Raw genomic sequence first — 8,707 nt, 5'->3', positions numbered from 1 at the left:
TAAATGGCCATTGTAGAAACACAATTTCCAGGGGATCAGGAGCCTAACAACGTTTTCTTTTTCTTTTTTGTGCAATTTTTCAAACCGAGAATGATCTAAAAACCACAAAAAAAGTTGTGCATTTTTGTAGTAATGGTTTGTGATGGTTAGTGACTGTAAGTTAAAGGGGTTGTCAGACCTAAAACATTGGTGGCCTATCGCTAGTATAGGCCACCAATGTCAGGTAGGTGCAGGTCCTACCTCTGGGACCCTGACCTATCTCTAGAACGGAACGCCCAAAGTGACGGAGAGTGCACCGAACATGCGCACCATCTTTCATTCATTGCTATGGGACTGCCGAAAATAGACAAGCATCGTTCTTGGCTATTTTCAAAAGTCTCATAGAAATTAACCCTTTCAGGACCCTGCCATATTTCACCTTAAAGGGGTTCTCCATGAATTAAGAAAATGAAAATAGTTAAATATTACTTCATTATAAATATATTCCAAAATACCTTACAATAGTTATAATGGCTCATTTTGTCTGGGGAGCAATTCTTAGGAAAAATAAAATGGCTGCTGTCCTATTAGTACACACAAAACCTGTCCTAATCACAATGGAGGACAAGTTACTTCACAACGCTGAGCTAAAGAGCTGCCTCATCCTCCTCTCTGCTCTGATTTTCAGGGATTATGATCCTGAATACAGTTTAATATGGTCATCAGCTGAATCTCTGTAGGAATGGAGTCCATGAGGAGACATGAAGTATAGAGAGGAGGTGTGGATGTGGCTAATAAGCATCAGCACTTGTATGCAGTCTCCATTACCACAGTCTGTCCTGTGCCTCCTCTTTGTACTTCATGTCTCCTTATAGACTCCATTCCTACAGAGATTCAGATGAAGATCTTTTCATCTGTATTCAGGACCATAATCCCTGACAAGTAGGAGAGGAGGATGAGGCAGCTCTTTACCTCAGTGTTGTGAAGTAACTTGTCCTGCTGTGTAACTAGGACAGGCTGTTCTGCCCAGCAGGGTTAGAAAATGCTTCTAGTCTATTCTGCCAGAGTCTTGGTATTTCTTAAGTGGTTAGTGTGGTTATATCACCATCTAGCGGTGTTAATTTGTATTACACTTTGTTTTTGTGTTACAAAAACTACTGCATTGTGGGTGGTGCACTGCATTGTGGGAGTGAAAAGCATCCTGGGAAAGAGAAGTTTCCAGTCTCCAGGACACATTAGCAGAGCTGTCCTTTTGCATATCTCCTTCTTAAACTCCACTATCCTTGTATAAGCATATCTGGTGAAAGATCTACCTTTGTTTCAGGGACATGATTTTATTCAGAGCTGTTCAGCTAGTTGTAATTGTTACTCAGGGATTTGTTACTACTGTTAGCTAGACATGTTATCTTATGGAGAGGCAGCCATTTTACCATGTGCTTCAGTGTTAATGCAAATGTTATAGTACATGCTATCTATACTCCACTTTATACTTATACTTGCTATTTGTATTCTTGTAGTTTAAAAAAAATATCTTGTTTTGCCAATGAACAATCCTGTTTTACCAATAAACAAGTTAGAGTACAGAGAACAGTCTTCTTATTTGGAAGACAGGAATGGTTTATGCTGAATGTCAGACTGCACACTTGTGTGAACGTGTATGAAGACAGAAGAGTAAAACAGAGGCTAGTCACCAGCGATAGTGGATCTGACTATACGGAGCCGCCATCACACACGCGGTCCTGCGTACAAGGTTGCAGTGGCTGCCATATACGGATGGAGCAGAGTTAACACTCCTTTTTTCAGAAATTTCTGAGTTGTGTTATCTAATCTAAGCAAACACCTTCAATTGCTTTTCAATGGCTTTCGTCTCAAGATAACGCGATGAGTTAAGAAATTTGAGTTAAGAGCTGGAGTGCTAACCATGTTCCATCTGTAGTCACAAGAAATGAGAGTGCAGCACAATCCAGACCATGCTGAAGTCCGTTCCTACCTAGACTGAGTCTGCACAGAGACATTAAGCAGCCAGCAAAAGGCACACAATGTCCACTAGCCAGGCATCATTATACAAGACCAGGCCACGAGCAAGCTGCTCTAGTAAGTCCTCAATAAGAGAAAAGGCTGCTCTTGCCCGTGCAGAAGCTGAGGCTGCAAAAGTAAGGTCTTCATTTGCTGCACAAGACATGCAACTAAAGAAAGAGAGAGCACAAAAGGAAAAAGAGAGAGCGTTACTGGAAAAAGAAGGAGCATGTCTGCAAGCTTCAAAGGAAAAAGAGAAGGCGTTACTGGAAGAAGAGAGAGCAGGCCTGCAAGCGTCAAAGGAAAAAGAGAAGGTATTACTGGAAGAAAAGACAGCATGCCTGCAAGTGTCACTGGAAAAACTTGCCACAGGGAAAGAAGCGGAAGCCGTAGTGTCAAAGCAGAGTTCCTAGAAGCCTTGGAGTTTCCCGAATCCGAGAAACACAGCCAAGTACTTGGGCCAGACCTAGATCAACAAGATGCAGGACAGCGCGTCTCAGAATATGTCCATCAGCATCCCAAGATAGATGACAACTATGATCCAGCATATCAGCCAGCCTATACAGAGTGTCAAAGATCCTACTTTGAATCACAGTACCTTAAGCAGAACGGTATGCAACAAATCGATGCCAGCCACAACTACTGCCCTACAGAACAGAAGCTACAACCTTAGTTTCGATTTTAAAGGGACAACCTTCGCGTCAGAACGGTATTATACAGACTTCCCTAAGCCAAAAAACCCTAAAAGGTATGGTGATACACCACACACGCAGCATTACAACAACACACGGGTAGTATTGGCGCTAACCAGGCCGCTATGGACTTCGCTAAGTTCTTTGCTAAATGGGAGCTGGTTACCAAAGGACTTATAAAGTTCACCGATCGCTCCGAGAACTACAGGGCATGGCGAGCCTCCTTCCAGAATGCCATAAGAGACTTAGATCTTTCCTGTAGTGAGGAGTTAGATCTTTTGGTAAAGTAGCTTGGAAGCGAGTCTACTGACCATGCCAAAAGAATCAGAGACATTAACATAAACCATCCAGGCAAAGGCCTAAAGATGGTGTGGCAAAGACTTGATGAGTGTTATGGGTCAATAGATGCTATAGAAAATGCTTTATATAAGAGAATTTATAATTTTCCCAGAATAGTGGGTAGGGAGCTCAAGGAACTCAGCGACTTGTTAATAGAGGTACAGGTTGCTCAGCCAGAAGGAGATCTGCCATGGCTAGCATTCTTGGACACCACCAGAGTTGTCAATCCAATTGTCCAAAAACTCCCTTGTAATCTACAAGAGAAGTGGATCATGCATGGTTCCCATTATAAACTGTTTCATAATGTACCACACCTCCCCCCCTTCGCAGTGTTTGTAGACTTTGTTACTCAACAGGCAAGGATCAGAAATGACCCCAGTTTTGACTTTACATTGTCATGTTCCACTACCCCTGGTGTCAAACCTCATAAAACACCAGTGGCAGTCCACAAAACTAATGTTGCCTCCACAGGTTCTTCTCACAGGCAGTTTAAGTCTTCTCAAGAAGAGAACATACCGAAAGAACTTAACAAAGAATGCCCCCTGCACAAGAAGCCACATCCTCTACTAAAATGCACAGCCTTCAGGGAGAAGTCTTTAGAGGACCGCAAAAAATTCCTCAAAGAAAACAACATCTGCTTCAAGTGCTACAACATCGCACTTCGCAAGGAACTGTAAGGTCAGTGTAACAGGCACAGAATGCGGTAGCACAGAATACAACACGGCTTTACACCCTGGACCACCCTTTCAGGTATCATCCCAAGAAGAGGAGCATGACGGAAAGCAGATAGACACCAACATAGATACCCAAGTAGTCACTTCTCACTGTACAGAGATCTGTAAATTACTTGTAGGAGGGAAGTCCTGCTTAACAATCTGCCTTGACAAAGTTTATCCGGGCGTTCACCGAGATAAGTAGATCAAGGTATATGCAATCTTAGATGATCAAAGCAACCAGTCTTTAGCTAAATCCACCTTTTTCAACATCATAGGGCACGGTTCTCCCTACTCCTTAAGGACATGTGCTGGTACCATTGAGACGGCAGGGAGGAAGGCAACTTGGTACAAGGTAGAGTCCATAGATCAGGGCTGGCCAACCTGCGGCTCTCCAGCTGTTGTAAAACTACAATTCCCACCATGCCTTGCTGTAGGCTGATAGTTGTAGGCTGTCTGGGCATGCTGGGAGTTGTAGTTTTGCAACAGCTGGAGAGCCGCAGGTTGGCCAGCCTTGCCATAGATGGTCAGACCTGCTTGTCCCTGCCAACCATACTGGGGTGCAATCACATTCCTGACAACCGGTCAGAGATACCTACACGAGAGGTAGCGGCATACCACCCTCACCTGAGGCATATAGCTCACCTGATACCGGAACTGGACCCAAAAGCCCCGAAACATACTACGAGTTCATAAGGCTAGAGGACAGATTAACGGTCCCCGAAATGCTCTATACGCCCAGAGACTTGACCTAGGATGGGTCATCATAGGAGACGTTTGTCTAGGAGGAGCACACAAGCCGACCTCAGTCAACAATATGCTCACCAACACACTTGAAAATGGACGTCCTTCCCTATTCCTGCTACAGCAGTTTCCTAATAAAAGAATTGCCACACAGCGCTCCTGTGCATTGTCCTTTCGCAGATACCTCCTCTAAGGACAACGACTGCGATGGTGAGCAAGATCACTTAGGGTGCACAGTCTTCCACAGGACAAGAGAAGACAACAGGGTCACAATGTTCATAAAAGACAGGCTGTTCTTGGATATCATGGATCAAGGAATAGTAAAAGACAAGTCAAAAAGCTGGGTCACACTTTTACCGTTTAAACCCTGGAGACAACGCTTACCTAACAACAAAGAACTTGTCTATAGTCGATTTATCTCCCTCAAACATAAACTTCAGAGGACACCAGAGACGAGAGAACATTTCTTTACCATCATGGAAAGAATATTCCAGAATAACCATGCAGAAATGGCACCCACGGTCCAAAACTACGAGGAGTGTTGGTACTTACCCATATTCGGCATGTATCAACCTAAAAAACCAGGGCAGATACGAGTAGTATTTCGACTCGAGCGCCAGGTGCGAAGGTGTCTCGCTAAACGATGTCTTACTGTCTGGTCCAGACCTTAACAACAGACTTCTAGCGGTACTTCTCCGCTTCGGCAGAGATTCTGTAGCATTTATGGCCGACATACAACAGATGTTCCACTGCTTCCTCATCAAGGAAGAACATAGAAACTACTAGGTTCTTCTGGCACCGCAACAACGACCCCAATAAAGACGTTGTAGAGTACCGAATGAAAGTGCACATCTTTGGAAACAGTCCTTCCCCTGCAGTCGCTATTTACGGTCTCACACATTCATCCTGAGAGGGTGAAGCAAAGTATGGGTCAGATGTCAGATACTTTGTGGAAAAAGATTTCTACGTGGACGACTACTTAAAATCCACACCCACGAACAAGACCGCAATCAGTCTCCTGAAAAGGACTCAAGAGATGCTCGCTCTATCTAATCTGAGGTTGTATAAAATCACCTCCAACAGCCGAAAGTTAATGGAGGCCTTCTCACCCCAAGACCATTCAAGTAATCTAAAGGACTTAGATCTTAGAACCGACTCCCTTCCCATGCAGCGGAGCATCGGTTTGCTCTGAGATTTAAAGGCAGACACATTCACCTTTCAAATTAGCAAGGAAGAAAAGCCCTTCATACGCAGAAAAGTTCTGTCCACCATAAACAGCTTATTTGATCCTCTGGTTTTCGTAGCGCCTGTTAGAATCCAAGGTAAAATGATGTTAAGAGACTTCACCCCAATGACGTCTGATTGGGATGAACCTCTTCCCACAGAGAAAAAGGACCTGTGGACAGGTTGAAAGAAGTCTCTCAAAGCTTTGACCAGTCTTTACGTGGCACGACCCTATGCTTCCATGCCATCAACTGAAGTCAAGATGCAAAGACTGTATATCTTCTGCGATGCTTCAGTCAAGACAATTGCTGCCATAGCATACCTAAAGACTATTGACATCAAAGAACGATGCCATATAGGATTTGTCATGAGCCGGACCAAACTAGCGCCACTCCATGAACACATGATTACCAGACTGGAGCTCTGCGCTGCTGTGCTTGCAGTGAAGTTGGCTGAACTTATAACATCAGGAATGAACCTGGAAATCAAAGAAGTCAAGCTTTATACGGACAGCAAGGTAGTCCTAGGATATATTTGCAACAAAACTTTTAAGTCTACGTTTGCAATCGAGTGCTAAGGATCAGAAGATCCACTAGTCCGTCGCACTAAGCCACCTTAAGGACACAACATGGTTTACGTGTCCTGAATTCCTGTACCATTCAACGTCTTGCAGCATCGGATCCGATACATTCGAATTGGTAGACCCAGATGCCAAAGAAGAATTCCAATCTGAAGTATCTGCTCTACGTATAGTGATTTCGGAACACCAACTCAAATCCCATCGTTTCAAATGGTTATCCACCTGGATTTTGCTCGTTTGTGGTATAGCCTGTGTATTCATATAGCTCAGTCTTACAAGTGGACATTACCTCTGAGTCAGAAGCACTGAAAAGGTTAGCATCACTGCAAACACGCCTTTAACGCTCCCAATATGGAAAGGTCCAAGACTATAATAATTCACAGTATACAACACGAATGTTATGCTAAAGAAATAGACTACCTCAGCAAAGGCCAAACAGTCTCCAAGGATAGCGCTTTAAAAAAGCTTGAAAGAAGGATTCAGTAGTGGCGTCTGTTAACGCCAGACGGGGAGTGTTCTGCCCAGCAGGGTTAGAAAATGATTCTAGTTCATTCTGCCAGAGTCTTGGTATTTCTCAAGTGGTTAGTGTGGTTATAGCACCATCTAGCGGTGTTAAGTTGTACTACACTTTGTTTTTATGTTACAAAGACTACTGCATTGTGGGTGGTGCACAGCATTGTGGGAGTAAAAAGCATCTGGGAAACTGATAAATAGAAGTCTCCAGGACACATCAGCAGAGCTGTTCTTTTGCATATCTCCTTCTTAAACTCCACCATCTTTGTATAAGCATATCTGGTGAGAGATCTACCTTTGTTTCAGGGACATGATATCTTGCAGAGCTGATCAGCGAGTTGTAATTGTTACTCAGGAAGTTGTTACTACTGTTAACTAGACATGTAATCTTATGAAAAGGCAGCCATTTTACCATGTGCTTCAGTGTTAAATGCAAATGTTATAGTACATGCTATCTATACTTTATCCTTATACTTGCCATTTGTATTCTTTTAGTTTGACCAAACAATCCTGTTTTGCCAATCAACAATCCTGTTTTACCAATAAACAAGTTAGACTACATAGAACAGTCTTCTTATTTGGAAGACAGAAATGGTTTATGCTAAATGTCAGACTGCACACTGTATGAACGTGTATGAAGACAGAACACAGGCTTTGTGTGCACTAATAGGACAGCAGCCATTTTGTTTGTCCTAATCATTGCTCACTAGACAAAATAAGCCATTATAACTAATGAAAAGTATTTGGGACTATATTTATAATAAAGCAATATTTACATATTTTCATTTACTTTATTCCCGGAGAGCCCCTTTAAGAACCAGGCCGTTTTTTGGAAATTTATTTATGTGTCACTTTATGAGGTAATATCTTTGGAAGGCTTTTTTACTTATCCAAGCTATTCTGAGAATGTTTTCTCATGACACATTGTACTTCATGATAGTGGTAAATTTCAGTCAATATATTTAATTTTTATTTATAAAAAAATCCCAAATTTACTAAATGAAAAATTCGCAACTTTCCAAATTTCAATTTCTCTGCTTTTAAAACAGATAGTGATACCTCATATAATAGTTATTACTTTACATTTCTCATATGTCTACTTTATGTTTAGATCATTTTATGAATGCCATTTTATTTTTTGGGTATGTAAGGCCTCTTTCACACTTGCGTTGTTGGGATCCGGCATGCACTTCCGTTGCCGGAGGTGCCTGCCGGATCCGTAACAACGCAAGTGTACTGAAAGCATTTGAAGACGGAACCGTCTTCCAAATGCGTTCAGTGTTACTATGGCAGCCAGGACGCTATTAAAGTCCTGGTTGCCATAGTAGGAGCGGGGAGCGGGGGAGCAGTATACTTACAGTCCGTGCGGCTCCCCGGGCGCTCCAGAATGACGTCAGAGCGCCCCATGCGCATGGATGACGTGATCCATGTGATCACGTGATCCATGCGCTTGGGGCGCCCTGACGTCACTCTGGAGCGCCCGGGGAGCCGCACGGACGGTAAGTATGCTGCTCCCCTGCTCCCCGCTACACTTACCATGGCTGTCAGGACTTTAGCGTCCCGGCAGCCATGGTAACTATTCAGAAAAAGCTAAACGTCGGGTCCGGCAATGCGCCGAAACGACGTTTAGCTTAAGGCCGGATCCGGATCAATGCCTTTCAATGGGCATTGATCCCGGATCCGGCCTTGCGGCAAGTCTTCAGGATTTTTGGCCGGAGCAAAAAGCGCAGCATGCTGCAGTATTTTCTCCGGCCAAAAAACGTTCCGTACCGGAACTGAAGACATCCTGATGCATCCTGAACGGATTACTCTCCATTCAGAATGCATTAGGATAATCCTGATCAGTATTCTTCCGGCATAGAGTCCCGACGACGGAACTCTATGCCGGAAGACAATAACGCAAGTGT

General features: G+C 43.5%; 1 long non-coding RNA gene across 1 annotated transcript; it reads right to left on the bottom strand.

Annotated features, from left to right (window-relative positions):
- Window positions 1-1,171: 1,171 nt before the first annotated feature.
- Window positions 1,172-7,226, bottom strand: LOC121003143. The gene is made up of 3 exons (XR_005779429.1): window positions 7,177-7,226; window positions 6,621-6,622; window positions 1,172-1,347 (listed from the first exon to the last, which is right to left on the bottom strand). It is a non-coding gene; the product is annotated as an uncharacterized LOC121003143 (long non-coding RNA).
- Window positions 7,227-8,707: the final 1,481 nt, after the last annotated feature.

The sequence above is a fragment of the Bufo bufo genome, chromosome 6 (genome assembly GCF_905171765.1).
Source record: "Bufo bufo chromosome 6, aBufBuf1.1, whole genome shotgun sequence".
In the NCBI taxonomy this organism is placed as follows: Eukaryota; Metazoa; Chordata; class Amphibia; order Anura; family Bufonidae; genus Bufo; species Bufo bufo.
The sequence above is the reverse complement of the archived record's forward strand: the minus strand, read 5'-3'. Positions and strand labels throughout refer to the sequence as shown.